Source organism: Narcine bancroftii, chromosome 4, assembly GCF_036971445.1.
Source record: "Narcine bancroftii isolate sNarBan1 chromosome 4, sNarBan1.hap1, whole genome shotgun sequence".
NCBI lineage: Eukaryota > Metazoa > Chordata > Chondrichthyes > Torpediniformes > Narcinidae > Narcine > Narcine bancroftii.
This window is the reverse complement of record NC_091472.1, coordinates 98,196,241-98,209,850: the sequence shown is the minus strand read 5'-3', so window position 1 is coordinate 98,209,850 and position 13,610 is coordinate 98,196,241. Positions and strand designations below refer to the sequence as shown.

The window sequence follows — 13,610 nt, the reverse complement described above, 5'->3', positions numbered from 1 at the left end:
TTATGGAAGCATATGTGGTGGTAGACTTCATTAAAATAGTTGCACTTTCAAAGATGTCGTATGACATTTGGATGCAAGGGTTTGTAGATGGCTTCTCCCTGTGTCCAGTAATGTTACCACAACTTTACAGGATGTCCTTTAAAATATTTAAGAATGTTCACTTCTTTAAAACAGGTTCGTTGATGGGAACGACTGAATTCTTAAAAATCTAAAACTCGACATGACCGCCAATAAAATTGCATATGACCAGAGATGTTAGGAAATCACCCATTCTCCAGGAAGCCACATAATTTAAATACATTATTATATTTTAGAAATAACAGATATAAAAGCTTTGGGCTAAATTTCTCAGGGTTCAAGAGGCCTAACAACTGATAGGAGACAAGAACTGTAAATGGTAAATGGTGCTACTGAATTTTGCAGCTTTGGATGCAGACTGGGTACAATTGCTAACTTTTTCACTTCTCTAAGCACCTTGAGCTAATTTGTACTTCCTTATTGGTCTTTCTTTTTGATTTTCCCCACTCGATATGCCCACTGCTGATTAGCCAAGATATCAATTTCAATATCCAGACACCTCACTGGAAATGATTTCTCCTGATCTGATCCTTCCAACCTCTGGCTCATCTCTTATCTCCAGGATGATTTTTGCAATGACCCTTCTTCACAATCTTTCCTACTTTTTTCTTCTCTTCCTACCTGGGCTTCTTATCACCTACCTTCTTGTTTGAAAGCCTATCAGACACTCAATCTGTTTAGCTGCAGCAATGAAATGGGGGAAAATGAGGCCCTGGGTTCATGAAGTTTGATGGGACTCTGCTTCTCATACTTGCTGGTGTCTTGGTCTCAATTTCCACTCCTGCTGCCTCATTACTTTGGAAGCATCTTCTAATTTATCTAGTTTCTTTCAAGATCATTATCCTATTTAGTTTGAGATTCAAGAGATTGGAACACTGAGCAAAAATAAATTGCTGGAGGAACAGAAGGGCAGCATGGTTAGTGTACAGGGTGGCACAGTTAGTGTAGTGGTTAGCGCAATGCTGTTACAGCACCGAAGATTGGGACTGGGGTTTGAATCCTGTCTGTAAGGAGTTTTTGTGTTCTCCCGTGTCTGCGTGTATTTCCTCCTACCCTTCAAATGTATCAGGGGTGGAGGTATTTGGGTGGCATGGGCTCATGGGCTAAAAAGTCCTGTAACAATGCTGTAAGTCTTAAAACAAAACACAGCAAACAAAAAGCAGGATCCTGAGACAGTTTCAATTTGATTGTTGCCTGTTCATTTCCCTCCATTGATATTGTTTCATCTGCTGAGTTCTCTGCTGGTTTGTTTTCTTTCTTTGGTTCAACAATCACTAATGAGAAAATGATTTTTTTTAAAAAACAGCTGAAAATGACCTTCCTTCCATCATGAGATCAGAAGTGGCAATCTCTGATTACTGGTCAATGTTTAATTCCTTGACAGTCACCATGGCTAAGTGTGTGGAAGGCCATGTTTTACAAATTTGACTGACCTTTTTGAGAAGATGAAAGGAGGTTGATGAAGGCAGAGCAGTGGATAATGACTACATGGATTTTAGAAAAACATTTGAGAAGGTTCGTCGTGGTAAGTTAATCCAGAAGGTACAGATACATGGGATTCACAGGGAATTGATAGTTTGGTTTCAGAATGGGCTGGCCCATAGAAGATTGAGAGTAGTAGTGGAAGAGCGTTTCTCTGGCTGGAGGTCTGTGACCAGTGGTATTCCACAGAAATCAGTGATGAGACCTCTGTTGTTTGTAATATATATAAAAATGACTTGGATGAAAAAGTTGGTGGGTGAGTGAAGTTTGCAATTGATAGAGCTGTGGACAGTATCAAAGAATAGAACACAATGTATATCAGTTACAGATATGGGCAGTTTAATCTGGATAAGCGTAATGTGTGGCACACTGGGAGGTTAAATGTAAAGGGACTATGTACAATTACATATATAGTCTTTTAAAAGCAATGATGTGCAGTGGGATCTGGAGGTCCAGGTCCATATATCATTGAAAGTGGCCATGCAATTAAATAATTTAAAAAAAAAGGTGTTTGGTATACTTGGCTTCATTGGCAGGGCATTGAGTATAAAAGTAAAGAAGTCTTGTTGCAGCTGTATAAAACTTTAGTTAGGTCACACTCAGAGTATTGTGTGCAATTCTGGTTGCCCTGTTACAGGAAGGTGGTGGACACTTTGGAAGGGGTACATAAGAGATTTACCATAATGTTGCCTGGGATAGAAAGTATGGGGTATAAGGAGAATTTGGATAAACTTGTTTTTTTTTCCCTCTGGTGCATCAGAGGACAAGGGGTGAGCTGATAGAAGTTTATAAAATTGAGAGGCATTGTTATGGTAAACAGTTAAAAATCTTTTTTCTGGGTAATGATGTCAGAGGGCATGCATTTAAAGTGAGAGGAGGGAGGAAGTTTAGATGAGATATGCAGGGCCAATTTTTTTTTATGTATACAGAGGGTGAGAGGAAGGTGCCTGGAACTGGCTGCTAGGAGTAGTGGTGGAAGCAGACACAATAGTAGTGTCTAAGAAGCTTTAAGATAGACACATGAATATGCAGGGAATAGAGGGGTCATATCATGTGCTAGTAGCAGGCTTGGATATGATATGACTTGGACAACTTTTTTGGCACAGATACATGGGTAGTAGATCCAGTACCTGTGGTGTACTATTCAGTGCTCTAAATCATATGTGCATATCCTATTGTTTCAGTGATTAGCTAAGTCACTTATGCAGAGGGTGGGAGAGTCAAATCCAGATTGTGTACACGGTGTACTCTGGTCCCCTTGGAGAAAAAGTGATATTCATGACCTACTTAGATAGATGGAGATATAGTTTGTTAACTAAGCCATCTCTGTTTGCAATAATACTCAACTCAATATTGGTATTGGTATTGTCAAAAGAGACTGCAGAATCCAGAACAAAAGCAGAATGTTGAAAGACTCAGCATTTCGGACTGAGAACCTGAGAGAGAAGAGGAAGCTTTTCCAGGATATAGCAGAATGAGGGTAGAGGCTGGAAGATGGCAAGTGGAACTAGATGGGGAGGGCATCATCCTTTGACAATCTGGTTCCACCTGTCACCCATCATTATACACTGGAAATCCTTCATGGATCCACAGCTGCTGATTGACCACTGAGTTCTTTCAATTAAATCCCATTGTTAAGTCTAAATATGCTGGTAGTTTAGGTGGAGGTAAGACTAGAAGTTGCTTACTCATTTATAACTTCCTGAATACCTTGACCATTTCCATGCCATTTCCATGCCATCTTCTTTACTGTTTGTCACTTGTAATTATTCACAACTCTGCCACTCACTGTTCCCCTTTCCAACTCATAGAGCATGAGAAATGAGAGCAGGAGTAGTCCATTTGGTACTTACAACTTAGTCTACTATTTATAAAGAGTTGTCATGGTCCATTTATGATATTTGTAGGACTTGAAAACAACCTTTGCCTTCTTCCCATCACTTCTCAGCTTTGTTCCCTTCTGCTCTCCCACCTGTATCCACTAATGATTTATTTGTTAGCCTGTGCTTCTCCCCCCTGCCCCCCACCCTTTTACTCAGGAATCTACCTCTTTTTTTCTGATTCCTGACAAAAGGCTCAAGCCCGAAACATTGGTTACCTTTTACTTCCTATGGATGCTACGTGATCTGCTGAGTTTCTCAAGCATTTTTGTGTAGTGCATTCGACCTCAGCATCTGCAGTTTTTAAATTTGTTTTTATTTTTGCACTGAGTCATATCAATAACAACATCCACAAATGATCAACAATATATACATAGTCACATTTTTTCTTTCCCCCACTTCCTCTCTCCCCTTCCCCACCCTCATGAGAAATCAATAAATGATAAAACACTTAAAACAAAGAAATAACCAAAAAAAGGAAGAAAAAAGTTGTATCATCCACTTTCACATTTTAAAATCTTTTTGTGCTCATAATTATGTTGTTTTACGAGATGGAGGTTTGTGGTCAGCATTCTCCGACATATTTTATGTATGGTTTCCAAATTTGTTCCAATAATGTACACTTGTCTTTCAGATTGTATGAAATTTTTTCTAATGGAATACACTTGTTTATTTCTGTATACCACTGTTGTATTTTAAGGCTTGTTTTCATTTTCCAGGTTGTCATAGTACATTTTTTGGCTACTGCTAGAGCTATCATAATAAATTTTATTTGGGCTTTGTCTAATTTTAGTTCTAATTTTTTGTCTTATCTATTATTTAACAGAATTTTTTTTGGATCTTTTGGTATATTATTTTTTGTAATTTTGTTTAATATTAAGTTTCGGTCTTCCCAGAAAGTTTTTACTTTTGAGCATGTCCAAATTGCATGTAATGTTGTTCCAATCTCTTTTTCGCAACGAAAACATCTATCCGATGCTGTCGGGTACCACTCTTTTAATTTCTGAGGAGCAATATATAATCTATGTAGCCAGTTATATTGAATCATACATAATCTACTATTTATCGTGTTCCTCATTGTTCCCATGTTTCGTTCTTTATCTGTGTTTCAATCTTTTTCCCAACTTTGTTTCAGTTTATACTTTATTTCATCTTCTTTATATTGTAATTTGATGTACATGTTTGTAATAAAATTTTTAATTATCATTGTGTCTGTGATTAAATATTCATAGTTGCTACTTTCTGGTAATCTCAAGCTATTTCCCAATATTTCTTTTAGATAAGTTTTCAATTGGCAAAATGTAAATATTGTACTTTGTGTTATTCCATATTTATCTTTTAATTGCTCAAATGTTAATAAATTATTTCCCAAAAAGCAATCTTCTATTTTCTTGATTCCATTCCTTGAAAAATAAATTGTCTATTGTAAAGGGGATTTAATGGGTTTTGTGTTAATACATCATCGTTAGTATCATAATACCCCACCAAAGACATATAGATGGAGACTAAATCCTACACTGTTAAAAAGACAAGATTTCAAAGAATATATTGAACAACAAATTAAAATCTACTTCCAGATAAATATGGAATCAGTAAAAGAGAAATTCATTTTATGGGACACAATGAAGACCTTTATTGGAGGACTAAAATTAAAAAGGAATATAATTGGGAAGTAGAACAATTGGAAAAAGAGATAACAATCATAGAAAAGGAATTAGCAGAAAGAGAAGATACAGAGAAAAAGAGAGAACTGACAGAGAAAAAAATTAAAATATGAAACATTAAATCATATCAAGTAGAGAAAAATATAATGAAAACAAATGAAAAATATTATGAACTGGGAGAGAAAACACACAAAATATTGGCGTGGCAACTTAAAACGGAACAAGCTAAAAGAACCATTTTAGCGACAAGAAAAGATGATAACCAGATCAAAATTTTAAAAGATTCTATAAATTATACCAAACTGAAAATAAAGAAAAAAATGACAAAATTGATGAATTTTTATCTAACATGGAATGACCACATCTACAAATAGAAAAACAAAATAAATTGACAGAACCTTTTAAAACTGAAGAAATACAAGATATTGTGGCGGCATGCCATTGGGCAGGCAAACGGGCCCCGCTTGTAACACATGTGACAGGGCAGCTGGCTAAAATGGTGCCGTCGGGGGTTTCCCCTTCGACCTCAGCACCGGGCTCAGAAGCCCGCACTTGGGGACCTACGTGACTCCCTGGTGACGTCAGCGCCCCCAGCGCGGTTCTCAACCAGGTCTGGGCTGGGAGTATAAGGCCAGCCAGGCAGCCTGCAATAGATCAGTTCTGCTCACTGAGCTCAAGCCGTCTGGTTGTCTGTTATTTCAGTTAGCAGTGTAGCTGCCGCTACAATATATTAATAAAACTTCCAAACAATAAAACACCAGGTGAAGATGGATTCCCTATAGAGTTTTATAAAGTTTTTAAGGTTCTATTAATCCCTCCCCTCCTAGAAGTAATAAATCAAGTAGAAGAGACCAGAAACTTACCAGAATCATGTAAAACACAAATAATTACAGCAATCCCAAAAGAGGGAAAAGATCCACTATTGCCATCTTCATACAGACCAATATCATTATTGAATACAGATTATAAATTAATAGCAAAATTACTAGCAAACAGACTGAATGATTATGTACTGAAACTAGTAAGCCAAGACCAAACTGGATTTGCTTAAAAAAAAGACGAGCAGCTGATAATGTTTGTAAACTTATTAATTTAATACATGCAGCACAAATAAATAAAATGCCAACGGTAGCTGTTACGTTAGACACAGAGAAAGCCTTCGATAGGGTAGAGTGGAACTATTTGTATAAAGTGTTACAGAAATTTAAACTACTGGAAAAATTTATTAACTACATTAGAGCATTATATAATGGACTGTTAGTAAAGGTAGTAATAAATGGATATGTATCAGATCACTTTAAATTAAGCAGGTCAACAAGACAGGGATGCCGATTATCCCCTTCACTGTTCGCTTTGGTTATTGAACCACTAGCTGAGTTGATAAGGAAGAAAACTATGATAAGAGGAATAAAAATAGAAGAGAAAGAATATAAAATCAGCCTATTTGCAGATGACATCATGGTATATTTAACAGAACCAGATAAGTCAATAAAAAAACTACATATGAAACTGAAAGAATATGGAGAGATATCAGGGTACAAGATTAACACCAATAAAAGTGAAGTGATGCCAAAGAACAAAATAGGTTATTCAGAATTTAGCATCTGCAGATTTTTGTGTTCACCTTGGACATTGGCTTTGCAGGAGATGGTAGTCTGAAATGTGGTGTGGTGTGCTTCAGGGATAGGTGCTATGTCCATTGTTGCATGTCATTGTTTGGCATGGACTAGATAAGCCAAAGGCCATGTTTCTATTAATCAATATGATTTCCCTTAATAAATCCATGGTGACTCTATTCAATCTTATTCTTTTTAAGATAGTCTATTATCAAACACTTCATTGCTGATTCCAGCATTTCTCCTGAAAGTGACACAGAAATTCCCTGTTTGTTTTTTCTCTCTCCTTTCTTAAGTATAGGTAATAATCCCAGAATCAATAGAATTTTGGAATAAACATTCTAAATTGCTGTTTAATGTGTGCTCTTTCTCTTTGCCAACCACTGTCTTTTGCTTTACCACCTCCACCGTGTAATCCTACCGATGATTATTGTTCCTCCCTTCCAAATGCCTCCTTCCACACCGCCATGCCTCTTTCTCTACTTGTAGTTGCTGGTGCCTCTACCAACTTGACCCAATTCAGCTCGCAAAGGATGACAGCTCTGTCAGGACCTGCCGACACTCAAAGGAACATTATTCATGCGTGAGGCCTGAACGAGAACTTTTAATTTGCTCATTCAAATCCTAATCTCACTCTAAATTGCATTTTCCAGCTGAGAAGCAATCATCGACGGTACAAGACTGAGCCTTGGGCTAATTTTGCTCCCTAACTTAGCATACATCATCCTCATGAAGGCATTTCACCTTTGCTCCCTGAAGGATGTAGCACAGATAAGGAACTCATAAACACCTGCCAGTCCCATTAGACATAGAATGGTGTGGATGACTCAGTTATCCCTGAACAATTAGTGAGGAGCTAGGTTATCTGGATGTTGCATCAAAGGGGATAAAAACAGATTTGTCATTCTTATACCTTTGTATTTGGGTGCTGTGGCACTTCTATGACCTTGACAAACATTGATCTGATTGTGGTCAGGTTTTGATGTGGTTCCTTCATCAAACACCACTGTTTTAATCCATTTGGACCTTGAATATTGCTGTTTTCAGGCCAATGAAACAAGAGGGAATTTCAGAATAGGCTTCCATCTTTGGTTCTTTGACTAAAGAGCACAATAGTTCATCTGATTAAATAATAGAACATATAACATTTCAGGGCAGTTCAGGCTTTTCAGCTCATGATGTCATGTTGACCTTTGTAAACTTACTCCACAACAATCTAATCTTTCCCTACATCACAACCATAACCCTTTATTTTTCTTTCATCCATATGTCTATCACAGAGTCTTTTGAATGTCTTTAATGTACTTACCTCCACCACACACCCCAGCAATGCATTCCAGGCCCCCACCACACTCTGTGTAAAAGATTTGCCTCTGACATCTCTCTTAACCTTTTCGCCACTGATCTTTAATGGATGGCAGATGTCCTCTGGTATATGTTATTGTTGCTTCAGGAAAAAGATGCTGGCTCCTCCCTATCTAAGTTTCTCCCTATCTAAGCCCCTCATCATTTTGTATATCTCTGTTACCTCTCATTCCTTGTCACTCCAAAGAAAAAAAGCCCTAACTCTGTCAACTTTGCTTCATTAAACATGTTCTCCAATCCAGGCAACATTCTGTTAAATCTCTTCTGGACTCTTGCCAAAGCATCTACATATTTCCTGTAATGAGGCAACTAGAACTAAATGCAATATTCCAAGCATGGTCGACCATAGAGCTGCAACATTACCTCACAGCTCTTGAACTCAATTCCCCTGACTAATGAAGGCCATCACACTATAAGCCTTCTTAACTACCCTATCAAATTGTTTGGCAGCCTTGAAGGATCAATGGACCTGGACCCCAAGATCCCTCTGCTCCTCCACACTGCTAAAAGTCTTATCATTAACCATGTACTCTGTTTTCACGTCTGGCCTATCATATGCATCACTTCTCACTTATTAAACTCTATCTACCATTGCCACCCAACTCTGTATCTTGCCAATGTCCTGTTGTAAACTACAACAACCTTCTGCACTATTCACAACACCTGTGTAATCTAAAAATTACTGATTCACCCCCTTCACCTCTTCATCCAAGTCATTTATAAAAATCATAAAGAGCAGAGGTCCTCGAACAGATCCCTGTGGAACATCACTAGTCACTGGCCTCCAGGCAGAATATATTCTATCTACTACTACCCTCTGATTCCTGCAGATCCCTTGGATCCCATGTCCCATTACTTTCCGATTGAGCTTCCCATGGGGGACTTTGTCAAACACCTTACCAAAATCCATATGCACTACATCCACTGTTTTGCCTTTAGATTTAGGTACTAAAATAAAATGAACTGCTTAAGAAGCATTTCTGCTTCTTCACAAGTACACACATTACTCTTAAGTGTGTTACAGCAGAACAAGCACCCAACGAAAGTTGGTGGCATTTAAATAAGTTGGCTAACTTACAATTATTAGAACTGTGAGTTCCCCTTTATGGCACTCCATATTATAGCTTCAGGATACCTCAGTGCAACTGGGTGAGATCATCATAATTACCAGTAGTAAATAACATCATATTATAAGCGTTAACTCTGGGTTAGCCCAGATTTCAAAGCTTATTGTGTGCAATTCTGGTTGCCCTATTACAGGAAGAATGTAGAGGCTGGGTTAGAGGATATGAGCTGTAAGAAGTTGGACAAACTTAAGTTACTTTTTCTTTCTTTTTCAATCTTTTTATTAATCATATTATAGCTAAATAATATGAAGAGAATAGTACATAATCATAAAGGAAAAAATCACTATGTGACATCACATAATATAACACCACAACTAACGAATAGGTTCTCATCTCATTGATATATCATCAATAATTCACACAAGGCTGAGTAGTGAAACATCAGGCTTTTAATAGCTAAAGACCGAAACTCTATCAAACAACCATCCATCTCCTTGACTGATCAGAACAAAAGTAAAAGGGTAGCATGCAAGGGGCTATGGGTAGGATTGGTCTCGGGAGGCGTATCGAGTTGACAGCAGCCAATCACGGTGTAATAGTGGTTTACCACACTCCTCAAACTGAAATCTTAAAGAAAACCCAAAATTGTATAAAACCCCACCTAATCTAACAAAAAACAAACAAACAAAAAAGACTGGACAGCCTATCCTGAGAATTTATTAATAAAAATTAATCATCCAGTCTTCAACAAAGAAAAGAAATATAATTAAATGTAGTCTGGAAGGGAAAATAATTTTACTAAGTCATGTGGAAATAATTTATAAAAGGTCACCTAGTCTGTTCAAATTTAACAGAAGTATTAAATGTACGACTCTTAATTTTCTCTCAACTTAAACATGACACAATTTGAGAGAACCATTGAGTCAAAGTAGGTGGATTAGAATCTTTCCATTTAAATAAGATTCTAGCGAACAATATGTAGAAGTGGGAACTTGTCCCACTTATGGAATAATAATAATTCCAAAAAGAGCAGTCAATGGGATAAGTTGCAATCTAATATTCAGCATTACTGACAAAGTCTTAAAAATATCTATCCAACCCTGCTCCAACATAGGACATGACCAAAACATGAGATAGAGAAGCCACTTCTGACTTACATCTATTACAAATAGGACTAAAATTAGAAAAAATACGGGCCAATTTTGTCTTTTGACGTATGAGCCCGATGCAACTTTAAATGGAAGCAAAGGATGACGAGCACATATTGAGGAGGTATTAACCAATCCAAAAATCTTCTCCCATGATTCCTCTGGAAGATGTAACTGATGTTCCTCTTCCCAGGCCCTTTCAATTTTGTCATTAGAATTTGATTGCAATCTTAATAACTTATTATAAATGTTGCCTATTAAACCCTTATGAGAGGGAGTTAACTGAAAAAAAAAGCATCAACTAAATCTAGTTGGTACGATGTTGGAAAGTTAGGCTGTAAATTCAGAAAATTTCTAATTTAGAAGTATCTAAAAAAAATGTGACTTGGGTATATATTTATTAGATGATTGCTCAAAAGACATTAAGCTACTATCTACAAACAAATTTTGGGAAAAAAAATCCTTTAAGTTTCCAAAAAGAGAAGGCTTGATCAATTCTAGACAGTGTAAAAAAATAATTAAGAGAAATGGAACTACATAATATAAAATTTTTCAAATCAAAGAACTTCAAAAATTGAAACAAAATTTGTATGTATGTTTAAGTATTGGATTATGCCTACTAATCTTAGAAAATGTAAAAGGAAGAGCTGTTTTACCAATAAAGAATACCTCTGCATGGAAATCAGTAACAAATCTACCCAATAAGAGTGTTCAAATTTATCTGAATAGTAGATTCATAAAATAATAAAGCAGATGTTAACTGTCCAATAATAGTCTAAGATTAGGTAGAGCCATACCACCATCTTTCTTTAATTTCTGCAGATGGAATTTACTCAATCTGGCATTCTTTTTATTCCAAATATAAGATATTTTAGAGTCAACATTATCAAAACAGGATTTTGGAATAAAAACGGGGACTGCTTGAAATAAACACAAAAATTTAGGTAAGAATATCATCTTAATAGCATTAATATGACCTATTAAAGATAAAGCCAATGGAGCCTGGAAGGCTGAGGGAAGACCTGACAGATGTTTATAAAATGATGGGAGGCATGAATAGGGTAGACAGTCAGAATCATTTGTGTAGATTAAAAATGTCAAGTATGAGATGAAATTTAAGGTGAGGAGGAAAACATTTAAGAGATAGGTGTGGGACAAGTTTTTTCTCAATGACTGGTAGGTGCATGGAATGGACTGTCAGAAGTCATGTGGAACAACAATAGTAGAATTTAAGAGGTTGTTAAATACATGGATGCACAAGGAATGGATCATGTGCAAACAGAAAAGATTTAGTCTAAGTTGGCATCATATACACCTACACCTAACTACCTGTTCCTTTGCTGTACTGTTCTATTTCGGATTTTAATCTGCCACATTGAAATAATCCTTTCTCTGCTGTACTAAACATTGAATCTGAGATATACATAAAATGGGATGAAGGTAAGGGAGGTAAAATCCTGGAAAGTGTGATTTCTGTTGTGTTTGGTTCAGACACACATTTATAAAAATGACCTTGAGCCTGGAGTTGCATTCGTAGCTTGCTTTATTAGTACACTTAGTGAATATCTACATGCGCAGGCTTTTCCCTGCTAGTCCTGAACCTCTCTCTCCAAGATGTTGAAGTCCCGCCCTGTGACATCATCGGCCTGCTCGATGTCCCACCAATAGTGTTACACCATGTCGGCCAGAAGTTGGACAAAATGACAGGCTGGCTGATGGTGGGTGGAAAACGTAATGACAGGAGGCATTGTCTCAAGTTTCTCAGACGCCTGCTAGCCACGCTCATGCAGGTGTGTGGTGGGACTGACCTGGAGACCAAGGCTTGGGAATAGAATTGGTAAAGACAAGCTGCCCCAAAAGGGAGGGACAAATTGGTGTGGAGTTGAAAAGAAATGGTGAAGATCACAAGGAATTAGGGAGTGTGAAGGGTAGGAGGTGTCAAGCCAATGTGGGAAACAGGAAATTAGAAATTTGTGACTTAGGTGGCAGAGAGGGTGGATGTAAAAGGCTACTGTGAGAACAGGAACACAAGAGATTATGGCTCAGGTGTTGGTAACATCATTGGGAGAGGGAGGAAGTAGAGATTGAGGAGTGAGGGTGAGTGGAGAGACAGACAATCCTCAAACAAAGAGGAAGAGCTTTAGGTTTGATAGTGGGTAGCAGCCTTCCCAAGAAGTTGGGAATCAGTGATCTGAGAGGGGTGGGAGTGAGGCTGTTCCAGCAATGGAAGGAGAAAGAGATTGAGGTCTGTTTGTGGGAGGGATGTATGGGTCAAACTGCACCAAGAAGTGGAGGTGGGAAAGGCACATCAACTTCTGATGATCATTTGACTGCTTCAAATTGGAGCTTGAGTTTACAACCCCCTTTCACTTCCACTTTTACCCAATCCTTGAGAAATATGGGTTGCAATTATTAAAATTAAAATCAAGCTTACAATTATACTGTACTATGACAACATGGAGATTTAATTTAAAAAAAATTAATTTAGAGATACAGCATGGTAAAAGGCTCTTCCAGCCCAGGAGCCCATGATGCACAAATACACCCATGTGACCAATGAACCTACTAACCCTGTATGCCTTGAGAAAAAGGGAGGAAACCAGAGCACCCAGAGGACACCCACATGGTCACAGAGAGAACATGCAAACGTGGTGGATTTGAACCAAGATCACTGGTACAGTAATAGTGTTTTGATAACCGCTATGCTGCCCTATTTTGATGAAATATCTTATTGGACCAAACAGGAGATAAAATGGCAATGACCCCCTATCGAGTCTGGTGGGGACTCATTTCATTTTAACTCCTGAACCTCAGTCTAAAATGGTATTCGGCTTAATTTGGATTAAAATGATGAATTTGTACAAGTAATCTCATTCTAAAATGGAATGGCATGCTGGGTTTTAAAATTAGTAATAATGGTAAATGAGGAAATTACAGGATTGCCTGTCTGTAAACATAACTTCCCTCACTGGATTTCTTTTCTGGCAGAAACCACAAGTCTTTGATTAGGAGTTTTTTTTCAACTCTCTCAGCATTTTGTTGGTTATGAAGTTATTACAGAGACTGATCCTTTAAGAAAGGAAGCAAATCCAACTGTGGCAATTACAGAGAGGTCTCCCAGCCATATGTCATGGGATGTTATTGTCCCAGTCCACCTCAATCAACTTGCCACTAAAGAACCATTCCCTGAATTACAGAATTCCATCCATCTCAATGGATGTAATTTTCTCTGCATGACATCTTCAAGAAAAATGAGGGGAACATCATCAATCATCTCTTTTGTTCCCACAAGAACCATTGGTTTAATTTA

General features: G+C 37.5%; 1 long non-coding RNA gene across 6 annotated transcripts in view; it reads right to left on the bottom strand.

Annotated features, from left to right (window-relative positions):
- Nucleotides 1–13,610, bottom strand: part of LOC138760885 (uncharacterized) — a 216,905-nt gene that overhangs the window by 153,004 nt on the left and 50,291 nt on the right. The gene's annotated exons all lie outside the window — the stretch shown is intronic.